At 41.0% G+C, this 21,305-nt stretch overlaps 1 protein-coding gene across 4 annotated transcripts in view; it reads right to left on the bottom strand.

The window, feature by feature from the left end:
- LOC121877850 (serine proteinase stubble-like) overlaps positions 1-21,305 on the bottom strand; it is a 97,561-nt gene that overhangs the window by 72,040 nt on the left and 4,216 nt on the right. The window contains exon 1 of one of the 4 annotated variants that reach the window (XM_042383774.1): positions 20,826-21,143. The exons of 1 other annotated variant lie outside the window; for it this stretch is intronic. The gene's annotated coding sequence lies outside the window, so the exon portion shown is untranslated. Of the gene's footprint in view, positions 1-20,825; positions 21,144-21,305 lie in introns of those variants that run through there. 2 more of the 4 variants (XM_042383759.1, XM_042383794.1) reach the window with 2 other exon arrangements.

Below are 21,305 nucleotides of genomic sequence, written 5' to 3'. Positions count from 1 at the left end.
AGTGGATATAGTGTATATGATAGTGTAGTGGATATAGTGTAGATTATAGTGTAGTGGATATAGTGTAGATTTTGGTGTAGTGGATATAGTGTAGATTTTGGTGTAGTGGATATAGTGTAGATGATAGTGTAGTGGATATAGTGTAGATGATAGTGTAGTGGATATAGTGTAGATGATAGTGTAGTGGATATAGTGTAGATGATAGTGTAGTAGATATAGTGTAGATGATAGTGTAGTGGATATAGTGTAGATGATAGTGTAGTGGATATAGTGTAGATGATAGTGTAGTGGATATAGCGTAGATGGTACTGTAGTGGATATAGTGTAGATGATAGTGTAGTGGATATAGTGCAGATGATAGTGTAGTGGATATAGTGTAGATGATAGTGTAGTGGATATAGTGTAGATTTTAGTGTAGTGAATATAGTGTAGATGATAGTGTAGTGGATATAGTGTAGATGTTAGTGTAGTGGATATAGTGTAGTCTGTAGATGATAGTGTAGTGGATATAGTGTAGATGATAGTATAGATGAAAGTGTAGTAGATACAGTGTAGATAATAGTGTAGATAACAATTTAGTGGATGTAGTGTAGATTAGTGTACCGAAGGAGGTAACCCGCTTACTACTACTTGAACACGGATTTCGCTACTCATTTCTTTACCTGTCCTAATTATAACCTATATCACCTGTTTATTTATACAACAATATTTAATTACAAAAAAAAAATCCCCCCTGTTTTGCTGTTAAAATAATATCAAACAAAATAAAACTAAGTTGAATAATGATCCCTCACCATTGGACACCTTTTATGAAGACCTGTGTGTTATTCATGATCACTTTTCCAGAACGGTTCCAATGTTCTTGTTTTTTTCTTCTGATATATTATACTAAATAAAGAGGATAAATTAAGGGCTTGAGTTGATCTTATATAAAGTTAATGTACACACACACACACACACACACACACCAGGCCAGTTCCAAGAAATTCAGTAGTAATACTGAGGAGAGCAACTCACAACACTGTCACTAGATTGTAAATAGACCAAACACCATGCCAAGAACTAGGGGGAGGGGGAGGGGGGAGATAAGAGGGAGTTTAGAGGGGGAGAGGGAGGGTCAAGGAGAGGCGTTGGAGAAGAGGTAGGAGGAGAGAATGGGAGGGGGAATAGAGAGGGGGGTACTGTACGTAGGATGGGGGAGGGGAGACGAGGGGAAGGCGGAAATGTCAGGAGAAAAATGTGTCTCAGAAGAATGTGTGTGTGTGTGTGTGTGTGTGTGTGTATGAGTGTGTACATGTCTGTGTGTATACATATAAAAACCCCTGTATAGATGACGTCCCATACACATATCTATACCAACAGATAACTACAATAAAAATAGCAATACACCAAACACCTCAGTTAGGGGTATTCAAAAACAACCCTTAACACCCTCCAACATACACCCAGGTAAAGCACTTTCTTGTCCCAGGTATCACACGTGGTTTCAATTTTCTGTCAACACATAAACGTATTTATTTGTTTATATCTCAGGTCCAGATAAACACAGGGGGGAATTTTTTGAAGTTGTCAGGGGGATTTTTTGAAGTTGTCAGGGGATTTTTTTAATTTGTCAGGGGGATTTTTTGAATTTGTGAAGGGGATTTTTATGAAGCTGTCAGAGGGATTTTTCTTTAACCTGTCAGGGGGATTTTTATGAAGTTGTCAGGGGGATTTTTCTTTAACCTGTCAGGGGGATTTTTAACCTGCCAGGGGGGGGGGGGTTAAACTTCCAGGGGGATGTTTCGTTTAATTAATCTAGTTCAACCGGTCATTTGTTTTAAGTCAATGTCATTACTGAGTTGATAATCCGTGTCTAATGTTTGTTTCCACACAGGTGCTGACAAACATGAACTCCATTGGTAATGTTAATGTTTTTTTTTTCTCTCGTAATAATTCAACATTCGTCGCCTCAAGAACAGATAGACACTGAGTGATTAGGTGTCTATGATGCGGGGAATAATCTGGTGATTAGTTCATCTGTATTTATCGACTTTGAAGAAATATATACACAATATCTGTTTATAAATAGGTAAAAATATATAATAATAGGTATACGTTTACTGTCATACATACATACATACATACATTACACATATTTACATACATACATACATACATACACACACACACATTTGGCGGTGTTCAGTATATTCGGTTCATTATCAAGTTCCATTGAACAGTGTGGCGTTGTGAACATTGTCGAGGGTGTAAAGAAAACTTCTCTTTTATTTCTCATACAAACAAACACAAAAGTGACGGCCAAACGTTTAAGGGGTTAGGTGTGTGTGTGTGTGTGTGTGTGTGTGTGTGTGTGTGTGTGTGTGTGTGTGTGTGTGTGTGTGTGTGTGTGTGTGTGTGTGTGTGTGTGTGTTTGTGTCAACACCTCTAACCTAACCTAACCTAACCTAACCTAACCTATACTAGTGAGAGTGTGTGTTTGTCTAGCCACGACCTTGAGATAGGAAAACAGTAGCTGGGAAAAAGTTGTTTATATGCCAGCTTCTCTTGTTTACAAACACATAGTAACGGTGAATAGTTGAACCACGCAAGTAAGTGTTTGTGTGTGTGTGTGTGTGTGTGTGTGTGTGTGTGTGTGTGTGTGTGTGTGTGTGTGTGTGTGTGTGTGTGTGTGTGTTGTGTATGTGTGTGTATGTTTGTATGTGTGAGTGTGTTTATGTGTGTGTGTGTGTGTGTGTGTGTGTGATATTATAAATAAAACACAAGACCCTAACCTAGCCTAACTTTACCTAACCTAACATTTAATGATAGTGAATTGTGGGTAATAACATCAAGTGGCATTCAATGATGCCACGAGACAGGTACAGGCATCAGAAGGTGACAAGAACAGGCTCTTTAAAATACCCGGGCATGAGGTGTTGGCAGGTGTGAGCCTGTGGTGCCAGGGTGCCAGACGAGGCCAGATGGGTGGCACTGAAGGACCTCCTCTCCATATGGTGCCGAGGTGGGGTGAGGTGGGTGGTGGGATGAGGTGGGTGGTGGGATGAGGTGGGTGGTGGGGTGAGGGGGGTGGTGGGGAGAAGAGGGGTTGAGAAGAGGGGTGGGGTGAGGTGGGTGGTGGGGAGAAGAGGGGTGGGGTGAGGTGGGTATTGAGGAGAGAGAGAGACAGTGAAGTGGGGAGCTAAAACAACGCTTCACTCCAACAGCTAAAACAACATCATTAGTAACAAACAAGGTAATTCACTCTCTCCTAACGACCTAACCACTGGTCATAAGCTGTTACTGATGGTCTTTTCAATACAATATACAGTACAACAGTCTGCTAAGTATATCCGCTGACGGCTGATACAAGGCTGATTTTATAGCTACTGACAGCTGATACAAGACTGATATTATATCTCTGACAGCTGACAAAAGGTTGACCTCACATCAACTGACAGAGCTAACACCAATCTGACTTTAAATCCACTGACAGCTGACACCAAGCAACAAAGTCTTCAGGTCGTCATTGGTGGGGAGGTTATGGTTGAACTTCGTACGGTGAGGGAGAGTGAGGGAGAGAGAGGGGAGTGAGGGAGAGAGAGGGGAGTGAGGGAGAGAGGGGGGGAGTGAGAGGGAGTGAGGGAGAGTGAGGGAGAGTGCGGGCTGTTTTATCGAACCTCAAAGAATTTGTATCTCTTTTGGGGATCCTGTTTTTTATTTCATTCATCCACCTCAGTCTCTGCCTTCACCTGGCCTTCCTACCCTAACCTTTGCCCATTAATATTTCTATTATTGCTGTTTCTTCATCCCTAATTATAAGACCAAAGTATCTCATTTTCTTTTTCTGTACATTTCAGGTATATCTCTTGAAATTTTTGTTAACCTTCGTATTTTTTTCACTTGTTTTCCAGTCAGTGGAACTTATTTAACATTCGCCTATAACACCACATTTTAAAGGCCAGTAACCTCTTTTTGGTGTCTGCTGAAAGTATCCACGCTTCTGACCCATACAACAGTCCTCACCATATACAGCAGTCTTTTACTCAAATGTGAAGTTAATATCCCTTTTTATTAAGTGTTTTACTTGACCTGTTCATGTAATGATTTCTTTCGCACATCTACCATCACAGCTTATGTTACTTCCCAAATACACAAACATTTTACACTTGTTTGAGTTCCCTGTTGTCTGCCATAATTTTTATTTTAGGATTTATTTCCAATTTGGAAACAAACATTACTTTCGTATTTACAGCATTAACTCTTAACCCATCTTACTAATATTTTTTCATTAATCTGTTAACCTCTTCACTATCCGTGATAATAGTAGTGTCATCTGCATAGAGTATATTTGATATTACTTCAACAACAACAACAAGTTAATAAAGAAATAACAGGGTCATATAGACATAGCATCGCACGGTTTGTCACTGGGCGTGGAGGTACAATAAGTAACACACGCCTGGTGTGTTGCTTTCCTGGGGTGGTCTAGTTGTTCATTGAGTCGAAACGCCTCCGCTGGCGACAGAATCCATTGCGTGAACTCCCCCTCGAGCGAACAGCCTCTGCCCTTCACAGTCTTACTCAATCTTGTTTCAGCTGACGATCATAAATCAGCGTTTGTTAACTAAAGACTATGTTCAGAATTAATTAGCAATAGAACGTTGCAATTTTTACTGTTTCTAATTCTGACTGTTACCACTGACTGTTTCACTGACTGTTACCGCTCTGACTGTTACTACTCTGACTGTACCAACGACTGTTACCACGCTCACTCTATCACTATCAGTTACCACTCTCTGTCACCACTCTGACCGTTACCACTGTTATTACTCTGGCTGGATCACTGACTGTTACTACTGTTATCGTTCTGACTGTGCCACTCTGACAGTTACTAGTGTTACCACTCTGACTGTTATTACTGTTATCACGCTGACTGTTACTACTACAGTATTACCACTCAATCACCTGATGACAGTTAGCGTCAGTGTGTGCCTGGTTCTTACCATCTGAGCGAGTGAGGGAGAGAGTGAGTAAGGCAGTGAGGGAGAGAGGGAGTGAGGGAGAGAAGGATGGAGGGAGAGAGGGAGTACGACAGTGAGGGAGGGAGGGAGTACCTAGCAGAAAGGTGACCGGTGGGTGAGTCGAATAGCTCAGGTGGACACAGTAAGTTATTCCACAACACAGTACAGCACCACTATAGCGTCAACAGGATTCACCATTTCCTTTTCCCACTGCTCTTTACTCTCGTCTCGTCCTTCTTAGGGAAACAAGGAAATAAATATACTGGGTCAATGTAGGCGGAGGTGATAATACAACGAAGACAAAACATATCACAGCAACCATGACAAGGGAATTCTCGCACTTGTCCACTGTCGTAACGCCATTCTTCTTATGGTCGACTACGGTAAGGAAACAGTACTGGAGACTCGCCTCAATGAGAGTGCAATATTAGCACTTTCATCCCCCCTCCTTTTGAATGTGGTGGTCAGCTGACACATATAGATCGCGGAAGTTATGGAAGAATTAGGAAATAGTTCTGCAACCTAATCTATCGCCATCTGAGGAACCTATGGAGAACACCTAACTCCTCCCTACCTACCTACCAGTGTTATGAAATAATAGTAATAAATTAAAATAGCAATACAAATAATATTTATGATGATATTAATAACAACACTCATAATAATATCAAAATTTATATTATTATTATTACTATTATTATTATTTGTAGCAGTAGTAGTAGTAGTAGTAGTAGTAGTTGAAGGAAGTAGTAGTAGTACAATAGATTGATGGATAAATAGACAAAGAGAGAGAGAGAGAATGAAAGAGAAAACAAAAGCCTCGAGTAGAACGCATGCCGGAGAACAGGAGAAAGTTAACATCAACACACCAGCAACGTCAGCATCTCAGTTATTGCCGAATAACAGAGGGTTACCTACTTTTTTACATCTTAAATCTCCAGCTAACATAATTGAAAGAGTTATTCTCTATACACCTCATGCACGCTAATACCCCCTGAGCTGCTGGTATACTATCGGATTATTCGATCGTTATTAAATGCCTTAGTCCAGCAGTCAAAGCCATAAAGTGGTCGGGTACCCCTTCCCCCAGTAGAACAAACACAACTACTGTTTTCAAAGGGGTTATAAGTAAGAAGTAAGAAAATGATGGTTGTGGTAATTTTCCGTGACCATTTGTGTGACCGTCCATAGCCTCATTAGCAACTGGCTAAAAGAAGCATTTAATCTATGTTTTTTTATAACAGAAAAGGACATCTAAAAGAGAAAGCACTTGCGATTTACCTAGAATTAAGCTTGTAAGAAAGAACCCATAGATAATGCCATTATTGATACACTATTCTTCAAATTTACAAGTTAGAAACTGTATTTTTCTGATTTCAACTGCACTTATTATCAAGTATATTTTAAACCTCTTTACAACAGGTTGTTCATTCAGAGGGTTACAGGCTAATGCTAGCGGAAGCACGGAAGATACTGTGATTAATAACTGTGATAGCATTATGAAATTTCAACTCTGCTGAGTGTCTAGTTGAACGACGTTATCAGTCTTGAAGCTTTTGGGAACCTCACCAACGATCATCAACACGAACACTTGCAGACATGCAAATGACACTAACGTCAGACACGGAAGAAAAATTTTGTGTTCCTCAGTAGTATTGTTTCTTCGCCTGCTGGCTGTATCACAGACGCGTGACATCAAAATCAAAGCAGTCTTGCAGTATGATGCTTCTGTGTGTGTGTGTGTGTGTCTGTTCTTGTGTTTGTTTACATTAAGATCGTGCTCATTTTCAAGGAAGTCGTTCAGCCAGCCAGATCACCACTCAGCACACACCCAGCATAAACAAAGACTTCATAATTCCACTTAATACATGCAATTAAAGACAGTTAACTATTTCCTCTATATAGAAAGCGTGTCAGTGGTCCACCCCCTGGCCTGGCCTACAACACGGAGAATACTAAACAAACAGGACTTCCCGCTGACGTCATTTTCTAAACGATTTTTCGACTTAGTGATGTTTGTTTTCCGCTATGGTACACCGCCACCCTTTAGTGATGAGTGAGTTTGATCAACAATGGTTGTATAAGCATATCTTCTCCGTTTGTGACGTCAGGCCCCTTCCTCCCACTCTCTCTCTATCTCCTCCTTTTCCCACCCTTCCTTCCTCTCTCCTTTTTCTCTCCACCCTTCCTATCACTCCTACTCTTCACCTCTCCATCCTTTCCTCCCTAACCCTTTCACTGCTTCCCTCCCCACCTCTCTCACTCCTTCCCAGCCCCCTTCTCTCCCTCCCCCTCGTGAAGGTATCTGAGTACCATACACGCATTCGAGTATCTGTATTCTTTCCGTATATCAAGAGTATAAAAATGTGCCTTCCTTCGCGTGTGTTGCAGCTGTACCTGCACTTCAAAAGCTTTCAATTAATCTTTCAACCCAATTAGGCAACCTTTAGAACACGATCACAATTGCGCGGCCTTCATCTACATGCGTGTTCCATGTATGTGTGTGTGTGTGCTGGATCTCACGACGTTCAACCACAACGACTAACACAGAGTCTCTCTGACACTTTCCAAACACAATGCATTCCGCTTGTTCCTCCACCACCTTTTGTCCCTGCCAACACTTTAGTATCCAGCCACCAACTTTCTATCACATGACCAAAATACTTCACCTACCGCATGACCAACTAAGGGGGGGAGGGGGGGATATATCTACATAATCACTCCATGGGAACGCAAAATAGACTCTCGACTAAGGATGCGGAGAGACTAAGTATGTAGAGAAAGAGGAAGGGTGTTAACGCGGAGGAGAGTTCAGTGATGTAATAAGATCAACAATGTCCATCCTACTGACTGGACAGTACAGGAGATTTGTATAATAATAGAACACGTTAACCATGACCAATGGGTGGACCCCAACACACGCTATGACTCACCTACACAAGCCCTGACACAGCCTAACAAAGAAGTCGACTGTTCTTTTTTTTTTTACGTAAACGAACACGAGCTATTGGTAACACTCTTCATGCTTTAATTTCAGATACCAAAGTGTCAACCCAAGGTGCCAGACATGTATTAGGGTCACGTATGTGTATTAGAGCCACGTATATATGTATTATGGCCATGTATATATGTACAGTATTAGGGCCACGTATGGAAGGAGCCGAGGTAGAGATATTCAACCCACGTCAGGTTCAGATATTATAATTTTTATATAATCAATTGCTAATGATAATACTACTACTACTACTACTAATAATAATAATAATGATAATAATATTAATACTAATCTCATCATCTTTGTAATTATTATTATTATTATTATTATTATTATTATTATTATTATTATTATTATTATTAAAAACGAAAACTTTTACATATTTGGGACAGGAGATAGTGTACCACCATCTCTTAGGCCACCTGCACCTCCATCCCATATTTTAACTCCCTATCTTCAAATTTATTAAAGAACGTAATGAACACACACACACACACACACACAAACACACACACACACACATACATATACATACATACATACATACATACATACATACATACATACATACATACATACATACATACACACACATACATACATACATACATACATACATACATACATACATACATACATACACACACACGCACACACACACACACACGTAAGGAATTTATAATACTGTAACATACTGAATATATACATTTCTCTCTCTCTCTCTCTCTCTCTCTCTCTCTCTCTCTGTAGTGGGATCAGGAAAAGGTCTAACTCGTTAAGCCATGCTGTCATTTCCTTTGACCACGACACCATGACGTCAGAAGAAAAGGGCGCCTATGTTTCACCGAGACTCTACCATAACCACACTTTAAGTAAACCTCATGACACAGTACCTTCATGACACAGTACCCTCGTGACACAGTACCCTTATGACACAGCACCCTCATGACACAGTACCCTCATGACACAGTACACTCATGACACAGCACCCCCATGACACATTACCCTCCTGACACAGTACTTTCATGACACAGTACCCTCATGACACAGTACCCTCATGACATAGTACCCTCATGACACAGTACCCTCATGACACAGTACCCTCATGACACAGTACCCTCATAACACAGTACCCTCATGACATAGTACCCCATGACACAGTACCCTCATGACACAGTACCCTCATGACACAGTACCTTCATGACACAGTACCCTCATGACACAGTACCTTCATGACACAGTGACACAGTACCCTCATGACATAATTACCCTCATGACATACCCTCATGACACAGTACACTCTGACACAGTACCCTCATGCCACAGTACCCCATGACACACACTCATGACACAGTACCCTCATGCCCACAATACCTTCATGACACAGTACACTCATGACACAGTACCCTCATGACACAGTACCTTCATGACACAATACCTTCATGACACAGTACACTCATGACACAGTACCCTCATGACACAGTACACTCATGACACAGTACACTCATGACACAGAACCCTCATGACACAGTACAATCATGACACAGTAACCTCATGACACAATACCCTCATGACACAGTACCTTCATGACACAGTACCTTCATGACACAGTACACTCATGAAAGAATATCCATCTTCGTCCAGTTCACATATAAGGGGCCTTTTTATTGCGCTGATGACTGACATACACTTGCACTTATTAAGGTACATACGCTTGCACTTATTAAGGTACATACACTTGCACTTATTAAGGTACATACACTTGCACTTGTTAAGGTTGTCACACGTGAAGGAGGGTCTGCGGAAGGACAAAACAATAACTCGAGTCCAGATGATGTCGACGATGTCTTTGGAGGAAGATGTGACGATGATGAAGAAAATTGTACCGCCATACTATAGATTTTTCAAATGAATCTGAGGACGACCCCGAGGACGACCCCGAGGACGACTCCGAGGGCGGGTCGACCTCGTAGAAGGCGTAGTGGACAGCGAAGCCTTAGCTTATATCACCTGCTGATTAATTAACCACCTTAATGTAACCAATTCTAGCAATATGTAACCTAACATGACATAAACATAACCTACCCCCAGGGTGCTTAAGCATCAGGTGAAATTAGTTAAAAGGGCTAATCTTCAGGTGATCCAAAAATACATACACCGTCATACTAACTAGTAATGTACTGTACTAAGTGTACTAGCCCACACGACAAGTTAGTGAGAGTAGACCATTAGGAATAGTTTTTGTCTTCAACGAACGATCTTACAATCCTAATCTCAGGAACACACACACACACACACACACACTAATTGTGAACAATATGGTAAACACGAAAACAAAAATGTGTTTGTCTACACTTTCTACGGCGTAAGAGTTCTCAGAAGTGGTCATTGTTGGGTGTTCAATAGTAAAATTACCATACAGGTCCATTTTCACTTTCAGTATGAGTTGTTTTCTGCAGCAGGTACTGAAGTTTTGTTCGGTTTCAGTTAGAAGTCCGGAAAGTGAATGAAAACGAGTGAATTCATAAATTAATATATTTTTTAAAGTCTCTCTCTCTCTCTCAACTAAAGTCTTGAACACACACAATGTTTACTTTTATTACTCCCTCTATTCGAAATGTTTATAAAGTACTGTGGGTTATAATGGTTCAGATGGTAGGTAATAATGACCGGGTATGCACTCGCTCCCCCCAAAAATATCTTTACGATTTTGTGTGAGATAAGATGACACAGCAGACGAAACATTTTGACAACCCTACCGAGACAACAGGAGCCGCAGCGTTCATTTTTAAACCTATCGGACCCCTCTGTAAAGATACCTTCTGGAGCTAGTTACACCTCCCCTACCTCTTAAGGACTCCCTGTTATGATAATGTTAACACCTGGTAATGAACGATCCATTCATTTTGATATTGTTCTTTATCCTCTGAATATTTCGTTTTTCGTTTCTTTTTAGCTTCACAACTTAGTCTCAGATTCTCATAGCAAGGCAGGCGAGAAACAAGTGACACACGACACTCACTGTAAACACTGTGATGTATGTACGTATGTATGATGTAATGTATTATGTAGGATGTACTGTATATTATGTATTATGCACGATGTATGTTGTGTTTGGTGTATGATAATGGCAGAATTTTACATGTTTAAATTCCAATGTATTAGATATTTCTCGCCCACCCCTTAACTCACCAAGTCTTAATAACTAGAAGAGTGAACATTATAATAGCCGTCATATATACCACTAACTGGCACCTCCGGGTCGAGTTGCCATTACAGTTAACTTTCTATAATCTTACTTTCGTGTACGTCTTGTGGGACCGGATGTTAAGCCACGGGTGGAGTACAGTACAACCATACATACAATACAGCCGAGAGTACAACCAAGAATAAATTACGACCGAGAGTACAGTACAACCAAATGTGAAGCCAAGAGTATAGCACAACCATGAGTACAATGCAACCCAAAGTAAAACACAATCAAGAGTACAGACCAACAAAGAGTACAGTACAACCAAGAACACAGTACATATGTCAATTTTCTTTCACTTGAATCTACTCGAAATTTTTTGGGAAGAATTTGTGAACTAAATAAGTTTATCACGACACTCACTTTCTCTTCATCATTTCCCCACAGCTTCAGAGAACTAAACGAGTCACCGTCGAGGGTTAAGTGGACACTGTACGAGAACTTGGGCTGACGATCAACGCCGGGATTTTAAAAGAGTTGTATGTCAAATATTTCCCTTAAAAAGAGATATAAGAACACATTTGATTACCCAACTAAAAGAACGATACAAAGTTATATGCCTCATTGAAACTCTAGTTTTAGGAAAGGAAACATTTTTTTTTTTAGGGGGGGGGCTTTATCCGTAAAATAAGGCGTTTGGAGTATTTAAATTCGAATATTATTTTATTCATTATGGTACTAACTAACGTATGCTGGAGTCTTTCATGGCAATTCCTGTACTTCATATTCTGATTATTTTTAAGTACAGTTTCTGAGTAGGATATTAGTGTTAAATGTAAGAATATTTTCTCAGCGTCCTGTACCGGGTGAATATAGTTTCGTGCGTCTGGTAAAGGGGTTGGACCACTGGACCAACAACAATGGTGTCGGTCAAGTTCCTTTTTCTAACTTTCTCTTTTTCTGGTGTCGCTTTCATCCGCTACTGCCTGCCTGGAACACTTTTTATTATTATTATTTGTTATTTTTCTTTTTTGTAGAGGGGATGATTTGTATATTTTTTATTAACCTGAGACGGTGGTGATAACTTTTTATTTTTGTCTCTCTCTCTCTCCCCCTCTTTGTAATACAGAAGGGTGAGAGAGAGATAAGAGTGGGACTTTCTCTCCGTATACTAAGATCTGCTATCCTACCTCATCTTTTAAATCCTTACCTTTCTTATAAGATATTCCGGTGTAAAGGGGTCGCCTGTGAGCTGGGTGTCGACTGTGTGTTACAGTTTCATATCATGGCTCGTTTGTAGGTCTAGTTTTATGGGGCAGGAGCTATATAGTGTGGCTTTTTTACGTTTGTCTGTCTGTCCTTCTAAATTCTGCCTGAGCGTAGCATTTAAAAATTATCCCCTTACTTATATCACCTTAAGATGACCCATCCTATCGCTAACCTAACTTGAAATAATCTGGGGAACTAATCTTGAGGTGATCCATAATTTTTCTTATTGACGGAGGGAAAATAACGTAATAATCTTTTCGACAAATTCTGTCCCTCGGCGATGGCTGATAAAATTCTTATAATCTCTTAACATAAATATCCCAAAAAATATCAATAGAATTAATTAGAAGATACAGCTGGATTATATAAACATCAGCACAGGCAACCACCACTTTCGGCCGAAATAGCCTAAAGGCGAAGTGGCCAGCAATCCCCAAGCCTACTACTAACCACCAGCACCTGTCGTGCCCCTCCAGTCTATGAGTTGCCTTTGTAAGCGTAAGCCACACCAGGTGTTAGAAACCTCAAGACAGCGCGTAAAATGGTGAGGGTGTAAGGCACAAGGAAAGTGTAGAAAGTGAGAAGAAAAAACTGACGTAACAAGTAAAAATCCTCAACATATACTTTCTCCTTACATACCTTCATTACATTATACAGAGTGCCTCTTTAAGTTCCAAACAGTTTCGTGTTTTTCCTTACTCGAGTCAAGAGGTACTGTATGTTCTTACCAGCATCCTTCCAAGAATAATGAACAAGGAAAATGTGATAATTTCCCCAGTCCCGCTCTACCTTGTCTTAGTCATCACCTTGCTACTAAGTAATCAACAAGCGCTACCAACGATACTACACATTTCTACCTGACTTATTCATCTTGTAAAAAATATTGTATAAATGTTTTGATTATGTAATTTACTTTGATATATAAATGAACATTATTATTATTATTATTATTATTATTATTATTATTATTATTATTACTGTTGTTGTTATTATTATTATTATTATTATTATTATTACTGTTGTTGTTGTTATTATTATTATTATTATGTGATCTGTTTCAGTTAATATTTCATCGCCCTGAGCAGTAGATGATATTATTGTAGTTCGTATCTTTTAAAGTTAAAGCAAAAAAGAAAAAGAAAATCTAGACTCGTGTGAATCATTCCATTAAGCTCTAGAAGGAATAGAGAACTACACAACCCAAACATTTCCTTAAAAGCAGCAGGAGACATCGCTGCCACCATCATCTGGCAGAAACAGGTGTGCTCAGGTCCACCGGCAGATGTTATTGCATCAGTCACCTGTCGCATTTACCTGATTTCTGCTAAGAGTATTCTCCTTCCTTGATATTCCCATTAATTATTATTTCAAATACCTATCACTCCTGACAGCTATCATTACTCCTGACAGCTATCATCACTCCTGACAGCTATCAGCACTCCCGACAGCTATCATCACTCCTGACAGCTATCACTCTAGACAACTATCATCACTCCTGACAGCTATCAGCACTCCTGACAGCAATTATCACTCCTGACAGCTATCATTACTCCTGGCAGCTATCACTCCTGACAACTATCATTACTCCTCACAGCTATCATCACTCCTGACAGCTACCATCACTCCCGACAGCTATCATCATTCCCGACAGCTATCATCACTCCTGACAGCTACCATCACTCCTGACAGCTATCATTACTCCTGACAGCTATCACTCCTTACAGTTATCACTCCTGACAGACATCACTCCTGACAGACATCACTCCTGACAGACATCACTCCTGACAGACATCATTCCTGACAGATGTTGCAGTTTCCGGTTACCTGCGGTAGCACTAATTAGAGGTGAACTGGAAGCAACATTCATAAATGTTTATGGGATAAGTCTTGAAACCCAAATGGTCTTTCCTCTATCTATTAAGAAAATAAACTATCCCACATTAACTGGGATATCACCGTAATTAATGCTATGAGCTGTGAGTGTTAATAATGCACGAAGCTTGGGTACAGTATATCTAGCTTCTTAGAGCACACATCTCAATGGCTCAGAGACGGGAGTTGAACTGGCGATAGCCGGCTACTTAATTGATGACTGCGGTCAAGGTGAGAGGGCACAGTGGGAATTCACTAGCTGTCACATGTCCATTTGATGACTACTCACGGCTCATAGGAAAGTTACTGTAGGTGATGTAATTATATAAACCTAATGTATGTAAACCACATTTATATAAGTATTACTGTCTGTTAGACAGGGGCTAATACATTGCTCCATGCTCGGCCACCACCCTCCGAGTTCAATGAGGAGTAAACTAACTACATAGTATAACATAACACCTATGGATGCCTATCCATGTTATAAAAGATAAAATATGCTGTAGTTAAACTGAGGAATCTATAGCCGGGGGTTGAGAGTCTGAATTCCTAGCCTTAAATGCCTTACGTGTCAGGGCTGTAACATGTACAATTGCATCTTTCGAAGAGACATGTCTGTAATATCAAATCATACATAAAATTGATAAAATGAGACTGAAAACTGGTACAACAAAACTGTGAATCACAAAAACCCAAAGAAAAATAATATCTTCAAATGAATGGGTTTGTGTTTCATTGTCAGACACTAAATTGAGTTTGTTTGCTGGAAGCAATATTAACATTTAAAGAATAAAGATATCAGATCTGAAGTTAAACTTAAATTAAAGGCAAAATAAAATGATGGGCTGGCAAGGTTATGACTGCACTACTGGTGAGTTCACAATAGCCTGAAGCCATATAATAAAATATTAACCTTGAACTATGAAGTACTTACCACCATCCTGGTATAGTAAAACGACACTGGATTGGTCAAGAAAAATATCACACGGTATGAAGAAGTACAGTAGGCTCTCGCCAATAACGACTTCCACAATAACGTTTTCGACAATAACGGTAAATTACAATAGGTACCCATTTTCGATAATAACGTCTGGATTCTCTTGAATAACGGAAATTTCGCGGGAAGCGTCTGAGAGCATCAATGATAGCATTTGTTTGCCGCCGTGTTGATGACGTAGTTGTCCACTCCCCGTCACTCTCACTCACGCTCAGTGGAATACAGCGCTGCGCCCACGTGTGAGATTTTCGCCACTATAACCAGTGGTTGTTAGGGTCGGTGATCAATAATGGCTAACGCATTTTTGCCTGTGGGGGCTAGGGGAGGTGGTGGAGAGAGTGATTTGCCACCTGAATGACTGGGAACTTTTAAGGTGAGGAAATTGAACTGTCCTGAGTCTACAGTGCGAAATATTAAGAGGAACTTACAGGAGACCAAGAAGAGTATTGTGCTGGCTAAAAATATTTCGGTAGTGATGGAAATGTGAGGCGAGCTACGAATGATAAAGGCGATAGAAACAGGTTGTTAGTGATAATAGAGCATTTTCTAGTGAAATGGTTATCTTGTAGAATGAAAGACAGTGCAAGTGTTAGAGGCCCTCAGATACGGAAAAATCATCACACCAAGCACCTCAAAAACTAAGTGTTATATTACTCAAACTCTTTATTTTGATGATTGAATAGCAATTCTTTTTATTTCAGCTAACAAAAAGTGTTAGGAGGGCTTCAAGGGGAAAAAATGGGTGAAATTCTTGCGGCAGCAGCACCAATAAACCCTTTTACATGTATTTTAATGTCACACAAATAACGTTTTCACTAATAACGGTGTTTTTCAGGCACCTATTAAACGTTATTGGTGAGAGACTACTGTAGATGTATAAATACATTGTGTAAGTGCTGTGCGGGCAGTCGTTTGTATGAGTTGCCAGTTCGCATATTCCTTCTGTAGCAGGAATAAACGCGAATGCGTAGGCAGGACACACAAACAAATATAGATATGACGATTTACACTGTGACGTCACCTTAGGAATAGCTATTACTAAAACAAATGAGAAATGATCAGGCACTAATATTGTTCAGTTTGTTTATCCAGGGTCACAAGTGTGTCATTACATGTATCGGGAAAGGTTCCATGTGTCATGTGGTGAGAACATTGGACTGTGAATAACAATAGAAGTACAGTATGCGGTAGCATTGCTTCTAGTTAAAAGAGAAAAAAAATCACAGAATTGCAGCATGCAAATTTGGGGTTAAATAAAGAGTGTGTACAAGCAAGAGGTGGGCATCCACGCGTCTTAAACCTGTGTTAATTAAACCAGCAATGAGCTTGTCATTGGTATTAATATTCTTCAATGAGCTTGTCACTGGCATTGTTTGTTCTATGCCTATGCCATAAACAATATATTAGGGTGATTTGCCCGTGGACCTATTGATCGACCCGTTAATAGAGGTTGCGACTTGAGGTAACCCATCCTACCATGCATTGTGCATTGGATTTACAAGATGACAAAGAATCGTAAGGATTTACGATTCGTTCTTTCGACGAGGCTATTTGCCCTTGGATGATAAGCTGTGATGAAGCTTTGTTGGGCGCTCACTGAAGAGGCTTGATTTGTAGAGTGCTCGCTGTGGAGGCTTGATTTGTAGAGTGCTCGCTGTGGAGGCTTGATTTGTAGAGTGCTCACTGTGGGGGCTTGATTTGTAGAGTGCTCGCTGTGGAGGCTTGATTTGTAGAGTGCTCGCTGTGGAGGCTTGATTTGTAGAGTGCTCACTGTGGAGGCTTGATTTGTAGTGTTCGCAATGGATGCCTGATTTGTAGGATGCCGTATTGCAGACATATTTGTGCTAAAAGTTGACTCTTGAACTCTAATCCGTTGTCGGAGAGAAGAACCTTGGGCGTAGTAATAAAGCATGAAATGCATAACTAGGGCGTAAGCCACAGATTCGGTTGATTTATCCTGCAGTGGGATTAAAATCACAAATCTAGATAAATGATCGACACACACCAGTACATATGAGGATTCTTGGTGACTCCTCGGAAGTTGAACAAGTCAGTGGCAACTGTGTCAAACGGATTTTCCGGTGTAGGATATTTGAACATTGGCGCAGTGGGAAAAGTAGTTCCCTTGTGTTGCACACACAATAACACTTAGCAATGTGTTGCTCTATGTCTCTTTTCATTGTATTAAAAAATATATATATTTCCGCAAGGCATTTGTCACGCCTGGGATGGCCTGTTTGAGGTGCGTTGTGGTACAACGTTGATACCTTTGCACGAAGTGTATCAGGTACGACAATTTGCGTAACAATACCCTAAGCTGTCCGTTTGGAGCGATGGAGTATGTCCTGTCGTAGTTCAGATTGACTGAACAGAAGAGGTAACTTAAGTAGAACAGCCTCCTCCCCCCGATTCTAGAGCAAAAATGACTGTAGACCACTCCTGACAGCTATCACTCCTGACAGCTATCACACCTGACAGCTATCACTGTACAGAGATGAAATACTGTGGCGTGTGACATTCCAAATGTTTCCTTATGCATTCGTGGAACGCGTGTTACGTCACGAGGCTGTTTGCTCAGGACAGTTGTGACCCTCGACGAGCCTACAGTATATAAGCCTTTCTCTCTTGCTCTGCCCGTCAGTGGACCGATAAGAGCTCGCTGCCGCTTATAAATATTCTTCTTTACAAGACTTAGTGTGGTTTAGTGTGACCTTTGTGTTTTCTTTTACAATATTATTCTGTCATTTGTAAAGGAGATGCAAAGCGTTGTGAAGTTGTTTTTATAAGCGTTTATTTGTTTATATTACTATATTTCTCTTGTGCAGGTATATCATACATTAAGGGACCTCAAGGTATAACCTCCGCCCCCCAACATTGTAACCCCCCCTCAAGCATCTACCATCACATCGGAAGGTAAGATTGTTCAAAGTCTAGTTTAATATATCGGTATAATATTACAAAGATGTATTATTGTATTAACTACGTTACACTCCACTCCAGCAAGTTGCCTAACATTACACTGCGTGGAGAGGGAATATTTTTTTCTTATAAAATCGCTTACAGCCAGACCGTACAGGCTAGCAAAATTATAAAACCACCTGCCAAAACGTACTGTACCTTCCATACTGCAGCACCACCCACTATTACACACACACACACACACGCACATACAGCCTGAAGAAGAGCAAGCATGTGTGATATTCTATTGACGTGCTGACGTAAGACCATACAGTAGGTTTCTATGGCATTCTCTACAGTTCTTCATTCCCCTCCCCCACCCTCCCGAGGAAGGATACTACTTTACACCACTTTAACCTCTTCACCACTGATGTCCCGTTGTCAATGGCGTATAGAGTGACGGGGACATGCACCCCCCCCCCCCTCACCTTTGCTTCTACCCTCAACTCATTGAACCGAACGCAAACCTGTTCGCGAGGACGTAAGTATTTGGAAATTAATTCAAGTCTATGGTCAGGGGGGAAAGCCTCCAACAGAACAGAAATTTCCACCAGAATAATATTTCTCCACTGTACAAATTGCACAATGTTATTTATTTTTTCACTCACAAAACTCAGTACAGTGTTGCTAGAGGTAAAGTACTGAAGCTTCCCTCACCGGATCCACGTACGGCAGTGTAGAGAATGATACATGTGCAGGTCCTCGACCAGCTAGCTCGCCCCTTGCTTACACAGCTACAGTGGATGGAAATAAAATAATGTCCCTCTCTTCAAATCTTGCCCCCCCCCCCCTCCTTTTCCGGAAACTTATATACACCACTGCTCGTTGGGACATTTAATAAGCTTCCTTACTGTTGGTACGACCCAGGTGCGTGCTCTTGCATTTCGCAACGTTGAATCTTAAAAGCCATTCCTTTGACCACTCTTGAAGCTGACAGATCTTTCTGTAGCTCTTCACAGCCCGTTTGGTTCCTAATATCCCTGAATATCTTGTCATCGTCCGCGATCATTTGTGTGGAGGAGTGTACAGGTATAGCTTCTGTCATGTCGTTTATGAAACAAACAAACAACAACGGGCCAAGTACACTGCCCTGTAGTACCCTACTTGTCACGCATGACGATTTAAGTACAGGGAAGAACTGTACCTAATTCAAACTCTCGAGCCTCAAGCATTTCCTGGTGTACCCACTTCATAAACATTTTGAACCTTGAAGTCACATATCACAAACAGACTGATATTTAATCGGTAAATATCTGTTGAGTAGCAGTCTTTACCCACACTGGAGGTTGTACAGAGTGTCTCAGAAAAAAAATGTATACAAACCGCCTTTCACAGTTCCTCATTTTTTATGTACAAGATCTTTCACAAGTCAGGACATGGTTGTTGCGAAATCTCCATGAAAATCTGTTAGGCAATCTGGATAATATTTTTGGAGACACCTTTAACCACTGCTCGCCACCAACCACTCCTCGTCACCAACCACTGCACGCCAGCAACCACTGCTCGCCACCATCCACTACTCGTCACTAACCACTAATCGTCACTAACCACTGCCCGCCAATAACCACTGCTCGCCACCAACCACTACTCGTCACCAGCCACTAATCGTCACTAACCACTGCTCATTACCAACTACTGCTCGCCACAAGCCACTATTCGCCACTAACCACTGCTCGCCACCAACCACTGCTCGCCACCAACCACTGCTCATCACCAACCATTTTTCACTACCAACCACTGCTCGCCACCAACCACTGCTCGCCACTAACCACTGCTCGCCACCAACCACTGCTCATTACACAACCAATGCTCACCACCATCCACTGTTGTCACCAGCCACTGCTCATCACCAACCACTGCTCATCACCAACCACTGCTCACCACAAACCACTGCTCACCACCACTGTTCATCACGAATCATTGCTCGCCACCAACCACTGCTCACCACTAACCATTGCTCACCACTAACCACTGATCACCACTAACCACTGCTCACCACTAACTATTGCTTACCACCAACCACTGTTGCCACCAGCTACTGCTCGCCACCAACCACTACTCACCACCAACTACTGCTTGCCACTAACCACTACTCACCACTAATCACTGCTTGCCACCAACCACTCTTTGTCACCAGCCACTTCTTGCCACCAAGCGAAACAGTATTGGTAACAAGTAAATGGAACAACAAAACATTCCATGTACAAAGTCATCGAAAAAAAGTTTGCCCAAATTTAAATAAAATTGCCCATTTATAATCTGGTCATTCTTTTTCGATGACCTGCATGGTGTATTCTATTTTCGAAGCAGTATTGACACAGGTAAACATAGCTATTAACATTACACATTAATTATGAAAGCTACTTCGAAATCCTCTCGAACTCAGGTGTGTAGTTTTCCTTATCAAAAGCTAAGAGAAAAGACTTTAATTTTCTAATCCATAATTGTTAAGTTTAGCTATCCAGTCTATTATTCTCTTGTCATTATAACTTGTCTTTCGAAGCAGCTTCCCTTATCACCAAAGAAATTTTGATCACTTACCTCTGGCGCGCTGTAATGAGTTTGTCACTTAGACAGAAATAGCACGAACAAAAAGTAATACCAGTTTTACTTTTCCTTTTAAATTGTAAATATTTACGTATATATGGAGTTCACTTTCACCTTTCACGTTCAACAGCACATAAATGAACACACACTGTATATCAAGCTTCAACACCAATAGCTCAGATCAAATGAGCAGCAGCCTATGTCACTGAGGGTGAGAGTGTTGACCGAGAGCTCTGAGAGAAACCTAAGAGAGAAACAGAGCTATCACACGCCGTACACACCGCCACGCTGCGACTGGTACCTTCCAGGGGCCCCACCGCCACCACCAGTAGGTGTCGGCAGCGCTGGTGAAAGCTACAGAGCCAACCGTCCTCCTTCCCCTCCTCCTCCCCACAACCTTCACCTTCAAGAGAGCTTCTCTTACTCCCAGGTACTATAACTGTATCTTCTCCTCCTTCACCCCTTTCTTCTTGC

The sequence above is a fragment of the Homarus americanus genome, unplaced genomic scaffold (genome assembly GCF_018991925.1).
Source record: "Homarus americanus isolate GMGI-L3 unplaced genomic scaffold, GMGI_Hamer_2.0 scaffold33468, whole genome shotgun sequence".
Taxonomy (NCBI): domain Eukaryota; kingdom Metazoa; phylum Arthropoda; class Malacostraca; order Decapoda; family Nephropidae; genus Homarus; species Homarus americanus.
The sequence above is the reverse complement of the archived record's forward strand: the minus strand, read 5'-3'. Positions and strand labels throughout refer to the sequence as shown.